A 21,798-nucleotide genomic window follows, 5' to 3' on the forward strand; every position below is an offset into this window, starting at 1 on the left:
TTGCAAATTATGTTAACACACCAACCAAAAGGTAAACACCATTTATTTGCTACCAACTTTAGTCATGTTTTGAACTCTTTTCAAAGGTCCTAATTTTAGTGGCATAATGTTTGCAAGGGTCTTTTCACCCACACCTGCTATTTCCTGCCATCTGTGGGAAACAGACCCATGTATGGCTTCTGGCCCATTTCCTGCCTTACAGGTTTTGTTCTGCTCCCTGCTATGAATGTAAAGGGCCAGTTATGTAAGCAAGGAGGTCATATTCTGTACTTTTGTGCTAGAAAGCACGTTTTCCCCAGATTTAATGCAAATTGTCAAATACCAGTTTCAGTAGAAATGATGATGGCATTTTCAGCTCCCTTTTGCATTATTTGTCTAGGCTTTTAATCCTGGCCATTCATATTACATTGTACTTATTTCAAAACTCAGATGCTATACTTTCATCATCACCACACAAAGAATACTTTCCAATGAAACTAAATGCACAGTTTTGTTGGATGTTAAATACTCAAATAATTAATTGATTTTACTTTCCTTCACAAGAACACAAAAAACATCAAATAGTTCCTTTAATCACACGACTGAAAATCTTTACTTGTATCACCCACTCTCCCCAATCCCACAACCCCAACAGAAGAAAAAGTCACAGACTTACTTCTTCTTCTTTTGTAAATGTACTTGATATTTAGCATATTTGATAATATAAAATGTTCATGATTGATTAAAATTTACAGTTTTGCAATCTGTATTTTCCTTAATCATTTTCATGGAAGCTTTTGAGTTTAAAGTTTAGTATGAAGAATCCACTCTTTCTCAAGATGGAACAAAGTCACTTTTACTATCCAAAGAAAATGGCAACACCCTCACATAAATGCACTTAATCCTGAAAATGTAATTATGATAATTTAATGAGAAGAAAGTCAAATTAATTGCTTTACTGTTTCCTTTCTTTCCCCCTGGTGTCCTTGAGAGGCTTTATTTTGATATCGATGACATTCAGGAGAAAACTCATTACTACAATTTTAAACTGTTATTCACTATCTTTTTTTAATGCAAAAGCTTTGCAATTTAAATTCTTTTTTTTTCTGTTTTGAATAGATGAACATTCTAAATTTCTTAGTACCTGTGCTTTCAAGCTCATTCCATACTTATTTATACATTATATCTTTAGAGATTTGTCTTCTAACCAGCTGTTTATGCTGTAGAAGGTATATAGTAAATAGCATTTGATAAGATCATGTTTCTTTTTTAGCCTTAAAACCATTCTCCTAGCTGTGATTACTTCCTGTACCTAAAAATCAGTGTTCTATCATATTATTATGCCCAAAGTCGCGGATCCCAGAAGACCACCAAGGAGGCAACACTTATGCAAAAGCAAAGAGCCTTTACTCAAACTATCTCGAGCTTAAGCTCCTATCTGCACCCACGCAGCAGCAAGATGCCGTAGAGAGCGAGTTTCAAAACCACAAAGGGTTTATAGGGGGTCTAGGGGCAGTTGGTGGGGTGATCGGTGAGGCTTTGGCTGATTGGTTGACAAGTTGGCTGGCTTTTTGCTGACTGGTGAGGGGAGAATCTGGGTCCCGATTGGCTGGCGGAGGATTTTGGTCCTGATTGGCTGGGGGAGGATTCGGTCCGATTGGCTGTATCTTGGGTGGGGTGAGGTTAAGTTAGAGTCGGGAGGGTATATTTTGTGGTTTACGGCAGTTTAAGATTGCTGAAGAGATTTTAAAATGGCAGCACTTATGCTAAGGGAGGGTCTAAAAGGAAAATTAAATCCTGAGGAAAAATTAAGTCCCTTTCAATATGCCTCTAAAACATATTTTGCTATAGCAATTAAAAGTGTATAACATATATGTCAAAGTCACATTGCAAAGCCTTCAAGTCTCATGATTATCCTTAAGACTCAATGAAGAATTCACTGTTGTCCTATATTTGGTCTCTTTTCTTTGTTGTCATGCAAGGTGTCTACTTTTAGGTGCTCAGTGATCCACACTCCCATTAAATTTGTCATTAACTATGAACTCAGCAGACTTCCCAGTCTGACCATTCATCATTTCATTCCAAGACCACAGAAGCAGAACATACCTAGACCATTTGTATCTTTCTGTGCTGGGAATACCCTTCTTCAAATCTCGTGTTTCAGGCTTGTTTCTAATCACTTTTTCATGTCCCAACATGAAGGTTGACTTTTTTGTCAATTAGTACTAGAGTTTCAGCCCTACACTCATGACTTCTCCACTGCAGTTTTTACATTGGTATACTAACACTTTCACAGTATAATGCAATAGTGTCCTTGTAAGTCTGCCTTATCTAGACAGTTACCTTGGTAGAATATGTATAGTTTCCTATTCAATTGTGAACTCAAGAGACTCTGTATATAATATATTATAGGCATTGTTGAAATAAAGTTCCTAACTTTCAGCTTCTTTCTACCAAATACCTGGTATCAGGCATTACATGAAAAAGGATGAATATGCTTACACTTTCAGAGATATTTACTTCTGAAACTATAGCTCTAAACATATCTAATGTTATAATCTAGTCTAGAAATACCACTCTTAATGGTTGTCTTGTAACCTTTAAAGATCATTTTAAATGTCAATATTCGAGTAACTATAACTGGTCCTAGTGAGCAGGTCTCACTGACAGACAGTAAATTCTTCTTATGTTTAATCCTCTATATTAAAACTTTTTAAAATGTTATTTTATTATCCAACACTGAGTAGCAAATGTTACCAAAATGGAATGTTATCATTAAAGGTAATACTTTCAAGTTCTGTTTTTTTGTTTGTTTTTTTTCCTGCAGCCCTGTCACTGAAATAACTAATTCTTTTATCAGTTAAGATTAGTACAGATCAGCAGTTCTCAATCCCTGGGCATTGTACACCAGGTGCAGTGCAATGAGAGGATTTGTTCTCAAGACTGCTGATACACCCGAATTCATCTCATCACCTGCTGTTGTGATGAGATCAAGGGGTCGCATGAGAAGCTAGCTAAATACCAATTTGAGTTCTGCCACATACATGGGTCTGAACAAGGATATCACTTCATTTCTTGTGCAGTCTTAATTTTCTGAATGAACAAATGGAGACAAAAATAGTACTTCTTTCCTATAAACGTTGTAAGAATTAAGACAATGGAAGCAATGTGCTTAAGTACATTTTAAGTACAGTTTTAAGGCTAAAAGGAACACAATCTTCTCAATCTTAAGTAGTTGTTAACAGCAATCCCTTAATTTCTGCCATGAGTCTTTATTTTTGTACTAGGGTACTATTTTGTCATTATTATTATTAAATGAACATTTTATTTCAAGAGGGTGAAACCAAAAATTAGGTTGAAAACCAATGGACAAAATAATTATTTAACCTATCCTTTTCCAGAGTAAAGAGTCCTCCTTCCATATGTACAGTGAGAGGTAGGTTTCACATAATTAAATATACTATATATGCTTTTCAGATATTTTACATTTTAATTATAAAAAATGAATATATATTTTATTTTTGAAATACAGAAAATTAATATTTTAAAGGAAATGGGCAATGCATTCCCAGCACTTTTTTAAAATATTTCATTTCAGATCAGTCTATTTTCCATGCATATATACATATTTTTTAAATTGGGATATACAGTAATCTTGCTATATATAAGTTTTGAGAGAATTTATTTTTTAATTTTTCAAAAATGTTTGCTTATATTTTCATCAAATGGTTTAAATATAATCTATTTACCAGTGTTGATTTCTTAAGTTGTTTTTAAGCAATTTATGATTATGAGGATTATAAGAGTGAGCAAATCCTTGTATGAATGTTTGTGTATTTCTAGTTTTTACTTATGTTAAAGTAGAAAATTATATTTAAATGGATTTTTTTGGGGGGGTTATTTATATTGCTAGATTTCTCTTCAATATATTATGCATTTTACTGTCCTACTTTCACTATTATAAGATAGACATGCCTTTATGTTCATGTACTATCTAACATCTAATACTACTAAAAAAAGGGGGAAGCACTGTAAATCCACAAAGGTAGAAAAAATAGGACATCAACAAGAATGATACCATAGGGGTCAAGGACAGGCTGTCCCAAGGTGCCACTGTGGCATGCAAATTATGTTGAGCTGAAAACAATCAAGGCCCAAAATTCTTAAAAGGAAATTTGACCTTCCCTCTAACTGCATGAAAAGAATTTAGATAGAAGACCTATTCCAGAAAAAAAGTTATCGCCAATTTCATTATAATTTGACTTAGTGTGGTAGAAAGGGAGGAACCTAGCAAATACTTTGTTAAAATTCTATGTTCCATTGTTTCTGTGTGGCTCAGCAAATATTGGTTTACCGAACATTTAGGTTTTCCTATTCCTGTGAATTGATTTCATTCCCTTTGAAGTCCAAAACTCCTAACTGCCTTCTTTTTAGTTTAGGATGACACATATACCTCATTTTCCTGACTGTCTTTGGGATCTGTGTCTTTGTGAATTCCCCATATGTGCATAATTAAACTTTGTTTTTGTCCTGTCAATCTGTCTCAGGTCACCTTGATTCTCAGAACAGCTAGAAAAACCTTGAAGGGTAGTGTTCTTGTCTGAGGGCTTCACCCTCAGGAAGTTCATATGGATTCAATGAGACTGAGAAATGGCAATGGAATGTTCTTGGGTAAGAGAATTTATACCTGGCTTTATTCTCTCGGCAATAGGTTGAGCACTAGAATCATGTCTGCATCCAGCAGTCTGCAGGGCCATAATTCACCTCCATCTCTGCCTCTGCCCAGAGCACTGGGTGGAGCTCCTCATATAGTGAGTCAGTCTATAATAGCTTATTGACTATGCATGTAGAAACATTAACCTAACAGTAGGTCAGTTCATCATCAAGTACTTTAGGGTCAGGTGAGTATCCTGCCATAGAAACTTCCATTTTCCTGACACTCCATCACTCCAGGATTCTTGCCTCACAATCTACATGCCATCAATTTTCTGTGATGGTCCCTGTGCGAAAAAGCTGGAGCACTATATAACCAGATTCCACAATAGCAACAGAGTATAACATAGAGATAGCAACAACAAAGATATAAAAATTATGATACAGGTAACACAAATTATAACAATTCTCAAGCCTGATGAGATTAATTACTACCAATTGATCATTCCAGCTGAATTCAAACTAGTTCTACTCAGATGAGTTCATGACTTGCACTTTCTATGGGAGAAATCAATTTTCTGCAATGTTCCCTGTGTGAGAAAGCTGGAACTTTGTAACAACAAAAATTATAATTATAGTCACCTTCAAGCCCAGGGAGATGTATTGCCACCAAGTGGTCATCCCAGCTATAATCAAACCAGTGCCAGATCACGATTCTGACTTTCTGAGGGAGGTCAGTAGCAGTACTGATAGAGAGCTCCATATACAACCAGTGAGTAGCAGTTTTTGCTTGGGTGTGTGCCCAATCCACAAAGATGTTAGAAGAGATTTTCATTAAGGGCAATAAGACACATATTTTAACGATGCTAACATAGGCACATCTTGTCCATCAGATGGGATGTTTGCAAGAGACCTTTACCCTTCTCCCTGTGGAGGTTACTGAGGGGTCTATATATAGTGCTACTGGAGGTGCATGCACTGGCCATAATGATAAAACTTCCAGTAAGATGCTCCTACCTTCTAATTATTTAGGATATACTACCATGATCTTTGGGGCACACACTGCTGTTACTCTGAGAATATACAGGATGTCAGCTTCCAGGCCTTGTGCCCAAGGTGTCAGGAGGGCCAGTCATCTCTGGACCATGTATTGAAATGTGCAAGGCATGTCCACTCAGTGGAGTCTGCAGGGTTTAGTGCGGTTGCTGCTGGAAGCAAGATGTTATGTGGCCAAACCTCATCTTCAGTGATTCCTCCCTGGTTTGTACTTGCACTTGTACAGGGGAGGCAGCAATATGTATTAGCATGTCTATGGGGCTCAGTGCTCCCTTCCAGGGCTTCTCACCATAGCATGTCCATCAGCAGACTGACCATCCCCATAGGCTAGTGGTGTCTAACTTCAGGCCAAATATTTACAAATAGTTATACCTCTTTATCATACCTGCTCTGATAGGATTATATGGTACATGAAACTTCCATTTAATCCCTAATTATTGCACCCATTCTTGTAATGCATGTCTAGTAAAGTGGGTGCCTTGATCACTCTTAATTACCTGTGTTTGGCCACAGGCCACAAAGAGATTCTCTGGGCTTCTTTTGGTCATCTACTTGTCTGTACAACATGCAGGAAAAGCAACCAGAAATCCAGTAGTTGTGTCCACACAAATCATGGCATATTGGTACCCTTCTGACATGGGCAGAGGCCCAATATCTGCCACCTGATGAGGAGTATTAGCCCCTTAGCTGTTGTCCCATGTTGCTGGACTCAGTATAAATCCCTTTTAGAGCATATGATGCACTCCTCTGGGCTCTGCTGACTTCTTCAAAGGTCAAAGGCAGGCCTCACTGATGGGCTACAGCTCACATTGTCTTCTGCTCTGCATGCAACATTAATGTAACCATTGGGCCACATCAGAGGCAGACTTTCCTTCTAGCCAACATACCTGGGCCAATTCATCTGCTTCATCATTTTCTTGGGATGCCAGCAACAAATGGCCAGTCAGATGATATACTGTAACTGTTCTAGTCTGATCTCAGGCCCACAAGTATCGCCACAACTCTTGCCCTCAAAGGAGGCAGTGACCAATCATTTTAGTTACATAGTACCATTTTGGTGGCCACAGAGTCAAGTCTTGATAGACGGCCGTGCTATCAGTGCAGACAACTATTGTGGAGGGCTCCTGGCTGATGACAAGCCACAATGCCTGCAACTCTGCCCATTGCTCGCCATCTTCCATCCATATTGTATCAGTCTTAGGGTGGAAAGCTACAGCCTTCCATTTTGGGGACTGCCCATGGCTGAAGCCATCTGTGTACCATGCATCTTCAGGTACAGGGGCTCTTCCCTCCTGATAAGGACTCTCTACTACTACGGCTATAAAGCAAATTCTTCCTGCTTGTCACTAGTATATATCACTGGCTCCAGTAAGCACTGGAGTTCTTCATTCAAGGGGCTAGTAGAAAGGATGCTATACTGCTGTAAATGTGCAACCCACTTGGTCAGTGTAGGTGTCTGTGCGATGCCACTCTGCAACTTTTGGGTCCAGTCTCATACCCACCTCATGATAGGTGGTTATTATCTTTATTAGGGCTGTTTCAGTGGTGGGTTCTGTAGCCAGCAAAGCATGGTAGATAGCAGCCAACTTTTTTTCTGTTAAGGTGTCCCGGACCACTACCCCTTTCGAGAATTGTGACCAGAATCCAATAGGCTGGAGAGTTTGTTCAAGCTGCTGTCAGAGACCCCAAACACAACCTTCTTCAGTCACATGAACATCCAGCTCACAGGGCCTTGATGGGTCTATCACTAGCAAGACATCCTGCTGGAGAGTAAGCCAACTTGCCTGAACTGGCACAGGAAGATGATTGGGGGATATGGTTTGACTGAGGAGAGTGTCAAGGTACAAATACTGAGGGACCAGAGGCCACATGTTGAAATATAAGTGCATTGGTCCTAAGTGATCTACAGTGTGTCCTGGCTCTGGTGGACACAGAAGCTGAGTCAAGGTCCTGCATGGCCTTGACTGCCTGTTTTTCTATAATAAAGGTAGATGCACATGTCTCATCCCAGTCCCATCTGATGCCCTTTCGTATCAATTGGTATAAGGGCTTCGGAATTTGTGTCAAGTACAGGAAAAACACTCTCCAGTAGGCTTGAAGACCCCAAAACTCCTGTAACAATGCCACAGTTATAGAGGTAGGAAAGGCCTGAACTTTGTCTATAACTGTTTCTGGTATAACTTTAGTCTTACCTGACCAGGCAAACCCTAAGACTTTGACAGACAAACCAGGTCCCTGAACGGTGGTGCTATTCACAGCTCATCCTTTCTCCTGTAGATGTTGAAACAGTCTAGGTGCTGTACCTTCAGGATCTGAAAGAGAATCAAACATGAGCATGACATTGTCAATATAATGGTACAGCCACACCGTTGGTGGTTTCTCCCATGTAGCCAAGTCTTGGGCTACAAGTCCATGACAGATGGTGGGGCTATGGAGGTAGCCCCAGGGAAGGACAGTGAAAGTCCATTGCCATCCTTCCCATGTGAAGGAAAATTGTTCCTGGCTTTCCTGTTCTATGTCAATGGGAAAGAAGTCATTAGCAAGATCCACAGCATAATGGTATATTCCTAGTTCATGACTGAGTGTATAAATCAGGTCTGCAACAGAGGGACAGCAGCATGCAGAGGGGGCATGACTTGATTCAGTTCTCTGTAATCCACAGTCATATGCCAGGAGCCATCCAGTTTTTCTGGCCATACTGGGGAATTAAAAGGACTATGGGTGCCTACCTTCCCTAGTTCATGACCGGTTACTCCAATTTCTTTACAACCTCCAGGAAATTTGTATTGTTTGGTATTAGTCACCTGCTGAGGCACAGGCAAAGATACAGGAGGGTTTTACCATGTCCCCTCAGCACTGCCTTCACCACATACTTACTCAGTATGAACTTACCTACAGCAGTCTGCAACCATAGGCCCTGCAGGACATTTAGTCCCAAAATAAGTGTGGGGATAGTAGAGATATACACAGTATACTCCTTTGGGAGGTAGACACCCTATTTCCAATAGGATTTGGGCTAGTTTCACTCTGATAGCTTTATGCCATATCCATCTATAACAGTATGGGTCCCAGGAAGCCACTCAGGGTTGCCACAAATCATTGAGCACTCAGCTTCTGTGTCCACCAGAGCCAGGACACACTGTAGCTCACTTGAGACCAATGTACTTATATTTCAACATGTGGCCTTCTGGTCCCTCAGTATTTGTACCTTGACACTCCTCAGTTAAACCATATCCCCCAATCATCTTCCTGTGCCAGTTCAAGCAAGGTTGGCTTACTCTCCAGCAGGATGTCTTGCTAACACACAAGCCCGACTTGTGTTTCTATTTCCAACCTCTGCTTCCTGGTCTTCAGTGGCCAAACCACTGTTTGCATTTCAATTGTTGCTCCAGTAAGATTCTATTTCGCTTCCCATCCAGTTCCTCTCTGTCTGCTCATGCCCCCATTGAAAAAACCAACATGTGGTTCCTCATGACCTTCACAGGCCCATTAAATTCCTCCTCTGAGTAGAGGACTACTGTACGTTCTTCCATGCTCTCATTGCTTCAGCCTCTCCTAAGTCTGCTACCATCCAGGTAAACTTACTTATGGGCTACCCTAATGAGGGGTGAGAATGGCCACTAAGGGCCCAAAGAGGAATGTGGGAGCCATTTGAGGCACCACATTTCTCATCCACACAGTAAACGGCTCATCTGGAACATAATTCTCTGGACCATAAATGGCATTTTTCATGCCTGACTCCCATACCCTGTTGGAGCTTGACATATGTCTGCCATTTGGTGGGAGAGGAAATTAAATTTTCCTCGATTAAACCATACAACATGAAGTGAGGCCATAAGTCAATTGAGGTGGAAGTGACTTTTCTGGGGTCTTATGTACATTTTTCAATTGTTGCTTCAAGGTAGGATGAACTGTCAGGGAAGCCAGCTTTCTCATCTCTGATCCATACAGAACAATTCCATCCCCCCAAAATCCTAAAGACTCAGGAACCAAGCTGATATTAGCTCTGAGAGCTTCTGCTAGAACTCAGAGCGCAAATCCCACATCTCAGCTTGAGTATAGAGTTGGAGCCTAGAGTGCTCTCGGACCTGGGGAGAGGGCTGCACCTCTTCCAGAGGAGGCTGTGGTTGCTGCCACTTTATTTTCTTGACCACACTTGGTGGACTTTCAGGAGAAGTGGGGTTGGTGCCTCCATCACCACCCCTTTATCCTTCCCTGCCTCCTCCTCCATTTCCAGGGATAATGGTACCTTTCCTGCCACTCCCCTGAGTGTGTCCTCTGCACACCCTTTACCTTTCCACAGTGTCTTGCAGCAACATGAGCTCCACCCTCAACAACTGTCTTACCTTCACCTCAGTACCTTGTAGCTGGCTTCTTCACCTGCTGCCTCTTCCTGTGCTTCCCTCAGAAGTACATCCTTCTCCTTCATGGCACTTGTCTCCTCAACAGCACCTTGCCGCACTGATTCCTCATTCTACAAACAATCTTTTACCTTTCCCACAGAACCTTGCAGCTTGTATTCTTGTGCTGCCTCTTCTTGAGCTTTACTGGGGTATGTCCTTCTCCGTCATTCGTAGCTCTTCCACAGTGCCTCAGAGCAATGCCATTTCAATTGTCAACAAATCTTTTACTTCCTCCATAGCACCTCACAGCTCACATTCTTGTGCTGCCTCTTCTTGTATCAATGTCATTTCATTCTTCAACAAATCTACAGCACTTTGCAGCTTGTGTTCTCAGGCTACCATTTCTGGTGTCTCTTATGGGTGCATGTTTTTATTGTCTATATCATTTTTAATACTATGAGAAAGAGCCAACCCACAGTTCCCACCACCACATGGGCACTCTGTTTCTTAAAGGACCTCCTTATTATGCTGCAGGCCACTAATACTGCCTCAGGTGTCACCTCCATCTCCTGGCAGTGCTGGTGAGGGGTCCAGTCCTCTAGGAGGCAAGTTACCTCAGACCACATGCCTACTGGGGGACTCTCAAACATCTCCCCATTCATAGGGGCAGCCCACAAAAGTACCCATCCCGTGAGGGCTGCTTGTTCCATTCTTTGGTCTATAGCAAATATTGCTGACTATGCCACTTGTGTTGCCTGAGGGTTGCAGCCCTGGGAAAGTTCAGTATGGATTCGGTGAGACCAAGAAATGACAATGGAACATTCTTGGGGTAAAAGGGTTTATACCTGGCTTTTTTCTCACAGCAGTATTTTGAACACTAGAATCACATCTGCATCCAGCAGTCTGCAGGTTTGAAATCCACCTCCATCTTTGCCTCCACCCAGAGCACTGGGTGGAGCTCTTTAAATAATGACTCAATCAATAATAGCTTATTGCCTATAGATAGCATTAGCTTAGCAGTGGGCCAATTACATCATCAATTAGTTCAGGGTCAGGTGAGGATTCTGGCCATAGGAACTGCTATTTTCCCCTCAGGTAGAGGAAAAACTTTCCTCCCCAGCAATACAGCAAGTACAATACAACAATTTTATCAGAGAGCAGATTGTATGTGGAAGAGTCATTACCTTAGTGAAGAAACCTATAGTCAAAAGCTCAATTTGAGTGGATAAATAGAGCAAAGGGTCCAGTCATCTTCTCAATGTCAGGAGGTATGGGACTTAAAAGCTTCAGATACTGAAAGGGTAAAATTGAGATAAAAATCAGGAAATGGTGTTAATTGAGAGTTTATTGTGTATAAAAAGTGGCTCCATCATTTTCTTTTTCAGTTTTGCCTATCTTATAGCTGGGTGGTTATCCATCAAGCAGAGGATGAGAAGGATCATCCAGAAAGTCCAAACGGACTAGAGAAAATACCTCCTTATGATGATATTGAGAGCCTCAGTAAAATGGTTGTCTCCCTAACAGGCTCTTAAATAATAATGTAGTCCATCAGGTGACATAGCTCTAAGTAGATAATATAGTTCTAATTCCTAATTTTAAAAGGTTAATGGCTAACCAAAATAAAGACCCACAAAAAGTCTAGCATCAGTTAGGTTCATGTCAGGAAACAGGAAACTAAGAATTTTGCAGGACAGACTCTGGAAATTTTGAAGAGTGGCTGTCCCTATCAGGTGTTAACTCAAGAGCTACATGGAACTGGGACTCAGATCTCTAAGGTGGAAGTGCTTTCTGCCTGCTGATGGTTTCTAGGAAGGAGTGAATGAGCATGGTTCTAGAGTGTGGAAGAAACCAAACAAAACAGGAAATCTAGACCAACTGCTGCTGTTGGGGTGAGGAGACACTGTCAGGCCATGCTGCAAGAAGCAGCACATGACCAACAATGTCTTCTTTCCTCCTCAGGTCCTGTCTCCCTCTAGTGCCCCATAGTGGTAGGTCAGGGAAAAATGAGAGTCTAGTCAGAGCAGAGTCTAAAGAAGATTTTGGGGCTGGGAAAAAAAAATCTAGTAACTGGTATAAGATGAAATATGACAGAAAGCAAAGTAATAATCTGGCAAGAGGGGGAAAAAAGGAAGAAATTAGATGTTAAAACAAAGCAAGGAAAAGTCTTTAAAATGGTACTCATATTCACAGAGCAAAAGAGAAGATATTATATATACATAAATGAGATGTTATTAAAGTCAGTGAAGGAAAGAATTTGCCACCCCAAAATATGTGCCTTTGGCATAAGGATTATTTTAAAGGAATTGCAGACATAGGAAAAGCTCTGAAAACTGACTAGAAGTTACCTTTTTGCAAGACAAATTTGAATTTATAAGGGAAATCTCCATTTGTAAGGGTGTCTCATCTCTACTAGAAAGAAAAGGATGACTACATCTCTAGAAACTCTATCACTGGAGAAGGCAATGACCCAGATCCACATAACCTTATCATTGTTTACTGTGCTCTTCCTGATAGCCTCCCATAAATATGCCCCAACATACTTTTTTGTCTTTAACTTGAGATGATATTTAAGATGGTGGCTTGGACCATTTCCGGGAATTACTGAATTTTTCTGGTCTCCCCCATTTTTACAGGAATATACATGTTCTTAAATTCATGTTAATTTGTCTTTTATTATAGGATGGGATGGGGGAGTCTCAGTCAAGAACCTAGAAGGATAAAGGGAAAATTATTTTTCACCCTCTATATTAGTATGTATAAAAATTGAAAAGTTTAACAAAAAAACAGAATAAATTTCTTAAAAATTATATATCTTATTCCCAACTTCAAAAATGCATTAAATACTTTTAAGATCAAGATGAGAAGTTCCCCAGAAGGAGTAATAAAGCAAGAATAAGGAAAAGAAGAAATAGCAATCAAGCAAACAAAATCATATGACTCAGAATTAAATCTAAGAGATACAAAATTAAATTGAGGCAATAAAGAAATTTGGTGCTGAAATTATCTAAGAAATAAATGAAAATACCACCAAATAATCATTCTGTTCTTAGTAGGTTTCCGAAAGGTGATTCGTTTCTTCCGTTTTTCTGTGTATACTCTTGACCTCTAGTGTTATGTAATGTGTTGCTTCTATATCTTATTAAACTTGTCTCATGGATTCCTCTATGTTATTTCAAACTGGAATTATCTTATTTTATCACTTAATTTATACATTTTGTTATTCCCACCTTTGTATATGCTATAATGCAAATCACATCTGCTTTACTCTTTTTCCAGCTTTATTGAGATATAATTGACAAAAAAATATATATTTAAGGTGTATGATTTGATGATTCAATGTATGTGTACATTGCAAAATCACTACCACACTCCACTTTATTCTTTAGTATTTCTTCAAACCTTCCTTTTGCAATATAGATTATCTTGTATTCTGACTGTTACAGGTTGAGTTTGTTCTCAGTTCTTGTCCCCACCAAAATAAAGAATTGAAAAGCAGAGACACAATAGAGAAGCAGAATGAAAGTTTTATTAGAAGGCACTACAGGGGAGGAGTGGGTCAAAGTCAAGGTAGACAAAGGCCCTGATCTTTCAGGGAGGGTCTATCATGTTCTAGCTGGGTGGTGCCTCTATGATTGACAGGGTGAGGTCATTTGATTGACAGTTCTAGTTATACATCCATTCCCCTTGACGTGCATATCTTTTCCCAAAATGCACACAAAAAAGCCCAAGACAAGAAGATGCAAAAACCACATGTTTATTTTAATGAGATTATGATGAGATGTGGTTTGGGTGGTTCCTAGCTTTGTTCAATTGTGCCTGCATTGTGATCTGTTTGGGACTGATTTGGCCTAGTCCCTATACGTAAGAAAGGTATCTCCCTGCAAAGCCTTTGTTGCCTTCACGTGGGACCCCCTAACTGGGAGGATTTTTCCCTGAGCCTTAATTTCCCCTTCCCAGCTGCTCATGTCTGTCTTTCTACCTAACAAGACTATAGACAGCATTAAAATGATTTTAAAACATGGCTTAGGTTTTGTAGCACCCTTTCCCACATTTCTATATTTTTCCCTAAATTTCATCCTTACTTGACTCTTTCCTTTTGTCATGACCCTGGGGAAAACCATTAACTCTCTAAGATTCATTTTTGTCTGCAAAATCTGAAATTGAAACTGGATCTCTACTGTTCCTTTAACCTCTAAGAGTCAGATTTCTTTTGTTAGTGGATCATTTGTAGGTCACATTCTCTATGAAGTGCAAAAATGTATCCAGAAAAGTTAATGAAATAGGGAATCAGAAATAACTAATGAAAAGGCAAAGTGAATTATTCATAAAATTTAACTCTGTAGTGTACAGAGATATGTCACTCCCAAATGAATGATCTCTTGTGACAGATTATTAGTTTTAGCTACTGTGGAAAGAGAGTGCTATATTCATTGTTGAAAGCTGTTCAATCAAATTAGAAATAAAATTCTATGAAAATTAACATAAAATTAACTTAAGGAAATCTATTTTAATAGATAAATAGCACATATTTAAGTAGATGTTATTCTAGCTCACTAAAATTAACATGTTAATTCCATTGTACATTTATCTCTCATTTGAATTTTGGGTCAAAGATTGTTAAGGGTGGGAATTATTTTAGGCTTTTACATTGAAGTGTATTTTCTACACAACTTTATCATAAATTAATTGTTTTTCCCTTTTACATATGACAATAAATTGTTTTCTCCACCATTAAATATTAGTTTACTTTTGAACAAAATTCCATTGAAAGTGTATTGCTAATATTTTCTTTCTCATTTGGAGGAGAAAGGTAAGAAGGGAGGAGAAAGGAGAAGAATCAAACAAGGAGAGGAAAGAGAAAGGAGGGAAGGGGGGAGCCAGAGAAAGGAAGAGTAAGATACAAGGAGAGAGGCCCGCTGTGATGAAGAGATGTAGGCATAAATGTTTGGTTCAGGAGCTTCAGTATTTTGGAACAAAAAAGCACATACATCATTTCTAATGATAAAGAATTTCATTGAGCCTTAAAAATTCAAATAATTTTTGGCCTTTGGGTGGTCTTCTTTGAAAGGAAATAGAAAGGGTGACAGGTATAAGAAGATGGTTACCAAATAAGAAAGCATTTTGCTCATTATGTTTAGGATACGAATTAGGGAGCGGGCTATGAAGTTGGAGGAGAAGATTCAGATCAAACTAAAGATATCAGTCAGGAGAATGTTCTTGCTAATTAGAAAATGAGCTCTCTCCATCCTTCATCTGTACTTTGCTTTTACAGAGATCAAGTCTTTGCACTTTGTCGAATCCAGAATAAGTATCTCATTAGTGAAGAAGCAGATAACTCACTTCGATATATGTTCTCCTCCAACTGAAAGGTGATTGCTTACAATTTAAATATTAAATTGCTAAAATATTAAACAAATAGAAGCTATGTTTTGACTAATTGGTTAAAAATAAATATGCTTAATGTACAGCTAAGGATTTTTATCTTAAATCTGACACTTTGTCTGATAGTGCAACCCCACGTTTGAAATTGACTTAATTATATGTCTTATTAAACTAGAAAGCTCTATTTCAAGGTCATCAGTATATTCAGCAAAAACAGTGACTACAGATGTAAGGAAAAAATTTCATTTGGTGTTTCTATGTGAGTAAAACTTTTAGTCTCTAAATTTAACACATTCCTTTCTATAACGTAAATGAGAAATAATTGGTACTATTTTAAAAAGATTATTTTTACAGTTTGTTGTATGCCTAACATGTCAACTAACATTTGTTTATTTGTTCTCCACTGGGAACTGTGAATATTAAAAAAGTAATATAAAAATAATTTTTACATAGTATAATTCTAGATGGGAAGGCAGCACACCCTATAGGTACATAAAAAACTAAATTACCTTTGAATTGAAGTCAGTCAGGAACATCCTCACGGAGGCAGCAGCATTTGTTCTGCATTGCAAAAGAAACTCAAGGTTTAGCTCAGAGGAGTGATTGAGAAAAAAAGGAATAAATCTAGTGTATGTGGTAGAGAGAAGTGCTCTGGAGGAACTAGGAAGTGAATGTCTCAATGTACAAAGTAGGATGCCCTCTTGAAATTTAGGGGAAAAATGATTTGAAAATTTCCCCACAGCTAATAAGGTTCCTATCATATAAATGCACACACACATAGCACTATACATAATAAGTGTAGTAAAGTACCTAAAAGTATTTCCTAACTGCGTGGACGTTAAAGCAGTTGGATAGTAAAACACCAGGAGGCTGCATCTGATGACAAAGGTACATTGTTAACTCCAGTTGCTGCACTGCTGAGCACTTGAATTCATGCAAATTAAAGTATTGTAGTAGAAAAGGTGAATCTCCATAGATGAGGAAATGTATAGACCCTTGGTTACAAAATTTATTGCAGTATAGCACAAAATAACACCACAATGATGTGTGTACAAGATACAGCCTTATAAAAGAAGTCAGAACCCCGTATTTCCATGATATCATTCATCTGCAGAAGTATCACATGTGTTTGTATGCAAGGAATCATTTAGAAATGTATAATCAATTCTACCTTAAGTTTTATCCCTTTTTTGGTTGTTAAGAAAGGAAGTGTGGGCAAGTTAGAACAAACCTTAGTGCTTATAGAAAAGAGACCTAAAGCAGCTAATGTAATGCCTCTGAAATGTTTGCCAAAATGTTGTCCATACAGTTTAAGCAGCATTCCTTACAGAACAGAATCAGAAGACATCCCAGATTTAAATAATGTTCAAATACAATCATTTACCATACATTTCTCAGCATATACTGTGAACTGAGATAGAAGTTTGTGTTTTATATGCTCTTATTTTACTAAATAAGGTAATCTAATTTGAAATGTACATACCTAAATAATAGAAAAAAGAGTTACATGCATTTATAATGTATGCTTCAAAGTATTATTATCATACGGGATTAAAATGCAGAGCTCTTAACTTCCATTTTTGTAATGTGAGTGCCTGTTGGGAGGAAAAATTTTCTTTTTACCTTTCAAGGTTTTTTTGGTTGTTTTGGGGAATTAAATTGACATGAGACAGATTAACAGGAGAGATTAAAATGTAATTACATAAATCCAGGATGGGGAGGGTGTTCCTTGATAATATGAGGCCTAAAGGCAGTCAGGCTGTGTGCTTGTATTATTGAAGTCTATATGCTATCCAGAGATAAGGAGAACAGGGTAGGGTTGTAAGACTTTAGAGGGAAGAAAAAAATTCACAGGAAGGTGGAAAAGGGTAAATGTTTGGTAAACAGATGTTTTTTGGGCTATACAGAAATAATAGGACATAGAGAGGAATCTTAACAAACAGACTTTGCTAGATTTCTCTCCTATCATTCCTTGTTCATATGGTGCTATAGTCATTTATGGACATAACTGCCCTCCTGAAACAGGTCCTGTATCTAAATTTTTCTAGGCATTTGGGGGTGGGGGAGGGGGACAAAACAGAAAAGGTTCTTGAGTCTTCTGTTTCTTAAAAATGATCAGCCTCAAATAATCAACATTCCAAAGAGACACACTTTGGGGTGTTAAATGTTGCTCTCCTACATACCAAAATGCTGAATTTGGTAAACACATTAATTTTCTTAGAATGATGCCACTAGTCTAAACCTGCTTCTCCACAAATATTTCTTTCAAATGTAATGTGTCTTTTATTTGTCACACACATATTTCAGAACCAGAAATTAGGCAGAATTCATGAAATTGTACTGTTATAGACAAGAGAGTCCATATGTGCCTTTTTTTTGGGATTTCATCCACTGAAGAAATCAAGAAAAAACTATTCAAATTATTTAGACTTTTACCTCTATGCTTAATAAAGACCCCAAAGAAAGATCAAAAGTATAACCCATGATTTCACTTATTAAATTTTAGATGACACAGGTGATAATTAGAGGATTGGGACATTAAAGACAAATTGAATTAAAAGAAACAAATGGAGCAATAGAGTACAGATATGCTGACAGTTAGTACTTTTCACAAACATTAACAGAACTGCAGTTTCTTTCATAAATGTCACCTGAGGGAACAGATTTCCATGAGAAGCAAGAAATGGTAGGGAGAACACTTCCCCTTTCTGCTAACCTTCTGTGTTGCAACAAGAAATGATATTCCAAGGAGCAGCTGATTTATAACTACGGTGAATTGCTGTGCTATATAGCTCATTCACAACCAAACCATGCATATTCATAGATTTGACAGTGACAAATGCCTTTGCAAGGCTTTGCAAAGACACAAAGAGTAGGTGATCTTCTCTACGCCTGTAAGCTGTGGTCTCAGTAACATTATTCTATATCAGAAACCTTGATTTAGCAACCTAACAGATACAGGACGTGGGTGGGAGGAGACAGCTTTATGTATGTATACGTATATTTTTCCTGAGGAATGCCATTTGAATTAATTTAATTTTTCTGACATTTTCTTCACCAAATTATTATCAGTAGAAAATCTGGCTGTATATAAAGTTCATAATCATCAAGGTGAAATGAGTCCTACTTCATTCATAGAGAAAATAAGCATATCTCAGGTAGACAGTGAATGCAAAATAGGTTACATTCTTCTTTTTTTTTTCTTAATGTCTCAGTACAGGTTATCTAAATCATCCAGTGTTTTAATCTTCAAAGTTGAATGATGGAAAGACAGGTTGTCCTTTCGTCCAAATATGCTGTTGAAATATAGTAGCACTAGGTGGCTGTGCTATGGTGGTATATCAATAGAAAGCTATTTGGATTTTCTAAGTAGAACTTTAGACAAAAAGAGCATACTAAAAGTCAGAGGAAAATCCACTTGCAGTAGAGTGGATAATGGTATGATTTTCCTGTTGAAAAATGAAAGAGAATCATTCTGATATAGAAAATACATAGTTTTAAAATGCTGCTCTGCTCCCAGTTAATTTATACGTGCTTAAAAGAAAATGTGAGAGACAGAAAAGAAATGGTGATTTTCTCCAATCTCTTTAACCCTGAAATTTCATCAGTGGTTGACAAATGGGCTTTATTCACAGCTCTTTGCTTGTTGGTAAAGGTAATCCATAGCACACAGTGTTTCCAGGTCTGATAATGTAACCTTTTTCGCTGCTGTACTTAGGTTGTAAAAGTATGAATTTGGTAGAGTCAGAATTAAGGCTTCACATGAAGTAGCAATACACAGGCATTTGAAATAAAGATAATTTTGGGAATGCACACATATTTGAATATCAACACTAGGCAAATGCCTCCTAATTTTCAGGTTCCTATTATTGAAGGTATAATTGATCTACTATCTGAAAAACAATTAGATATTTTAGTAGTTACCATCTTAAGGCCAGAATATTACTTCAAATTACTTTCCTGAACACATTTGGTATATCATAAATTCCACAGACAGGGAAAAGAGAAAACTTTTATAAGGTGTGAACTCAACTTATTCATAGTGAAATTATGTCCCTTTAAGTTCCTAGTTATAAAGTTGTTCTAGGGAGAGAAAGAAAAATAGGAGGGAGAAAGTTTCACTCCTATATGATTATTACTCAAATATTATTGAGCTTCCCAGATGTACCAGAATGTGTAGGAAACAGAGTAGACTGTGCAATCCTCAAAAGAAAGGGATAGAAAATGTACAGGGCTTGAAAATAAGGGTTCAGAAGTCAAGAGTCTAGATTAATAAGGGAATTAAACTTTAATCATCAAAATTATTCAGCATACAGTTTTGCCCTATTCATGTGTAAAATTACATATATCATTTGATTAATTCAAAGCAATTTTAGCCTTTCTGCTGCATTGCATGTCTTCTACACTGAAAACCTTGGATGTTCTGGCCCTTGATGTAGTTTATGGGAATATAGGGATGAGTTTGCCAGTTTCAGTTCTTAAAAGCTTGTGATATTCTAGCCAAACCAATAGGAAAACATAATAAAATGGACTAACTGACAGAAACCTCTAGAGAATATAGAAGTGAGTATGGCTAACATTACCTGAGGCAATCAAAGAAGTCATCCTATAGAAGATGAGATCACTCAGAACTAATTTTCGAAACAGTGTTTACCAGTAGGAAAGGACTATGGAAACAGACATATGTCTGTCACGAAACCATGGGACAGCAAAGTGGGTTTCAAGTATTCATATTTTAATATTCTGCAGGGAAACATAGAGAAGAAATGAATATTTGTAAGATTTCAGGATATTATAAAACAAGAAAGTATCTACCCTTCATTAGACTACGCCAGCCTCAATAGTTTTTCAGGACCTTGCCGTGAGTATCTCTGTTGATTTGCAGCCTTTATAATATCTTTTGATAAGCTGGTAAACATGAGTAAGTATTTCCTTGAACTTTGTGAGCTGCTATGGTAAATTAATTGAACATCAAGAGGAGGTTGTCAGAACCTCCAGTCTGTAGAGGGTTGGTCAGAAGCACAGGTAAAAGCGTCAGGTTTGCAGCTGGAGTCTGGAGTGGGCTTGGAGGCAGTCTTACAGGACTGAGCCTTAACCTGTGGAATCTAATGCTGTCTCTGGGTAGGCAGTGTCAGAACTGAGTTATATCCTTGGACACCCTGCTAATGTCTGAGAATTGCTTGGTGTTGTGTGTGAGGGAAATCCCCCAACATTGGAATTGGGTCCGGAAACTCCTAAAGAGTGTCAATAACAAGTATTAAGAATAAAAATAGATATGTTTGAAAAGATAACAACACATAAACATTTTAGGTTATCTCACTTAATCCTGACCATGGTGCCATGGCTCTTTTATGGATGAGGAGTCTAATGCCCCCGAGATCCAAACCTACACGGTAAAAGAAAAATGATTAGAAGTCCATTTGATCTAACTCTACGTCTGTATTTTTTTCCTAATCTCTCTCATACTGCACATAGAATAATGATCTTTCCGTATAATTTGTAACTTTATGTTTATTGTAAAAATTTATCACAAATATTTAAAAGTGTATAAAACCCAAGGGTACAGTTGATGAAACTATTATATAGTTAAAAACTCAGATAAAAATTACCTGGTTTGTAGTAGAACACTGCCAACACCTTAGAAGCCCTCTACCTGCCTTTTCCACATTACATGTTCATGTTCCACATCCAAAGTAAGGTAACTGCCATCCTGACTTTTGTGAAAATACTATTTCTAAAATTACCTTATTTACTATTACCTGTTTTGAATTTCGTACATATAAAATAATGCCTGCTTATTTCTTTATTATTATACTAGTAGAATTAATACATGTTTTATGCAATTCTATGTTAACAATGTAACCAACATTCTACCACTGATTGACATTTAAATTACTATGGATGCTTTGTCCATTTCCTGTGACACAAATACGCAAGATATTGCTAAGTGTGCACGCACATTTAGGAATGAAATTCTGGGTGGTAGGATACATGCATATTTAAATTCATTAGATGTTGTCTTAGTATTTTCCACACTGGTATATAAATTTACACCCCTGACATCTGTCAAGGAAGTTTCTTGTTGATCCTAGTACATGTTATTTTATTGTTTTCAAATTTATGTTGGCTAAATGGTACAATAGTATCTCGTGGTGATTTTATATTGTGTATAACTGATTTCTGATATATTGGCACCTCTAATATCTTGATAGACCACTTAGTTTTCCTATTTGGTGAAGAGCTCATTTGAGCATTTTACTCTTTTATCCCTATTATTTGTTTTTTCTTAATGATTTATAGTAGCTTGGATATTTTAGGTACGGATTACCTATGTGTTTTACAAATATTCTCCCCCACTCCATGACTTATCTTTTCTAAAATGTTT

This window comes from Manis javanica, chromosome 11 (assembly GCF_040802235.1).
Source record: "Manis javanica isolate MJ-LG chromosome 11, MJ_LKY, whole genome shotgun sequence".
Classification (NCBI taxonomy): Eukaryota; Metazoa; Chordata; class Mammalia; order Pholidota; family Manidae; genus Manis; species Manis javanica.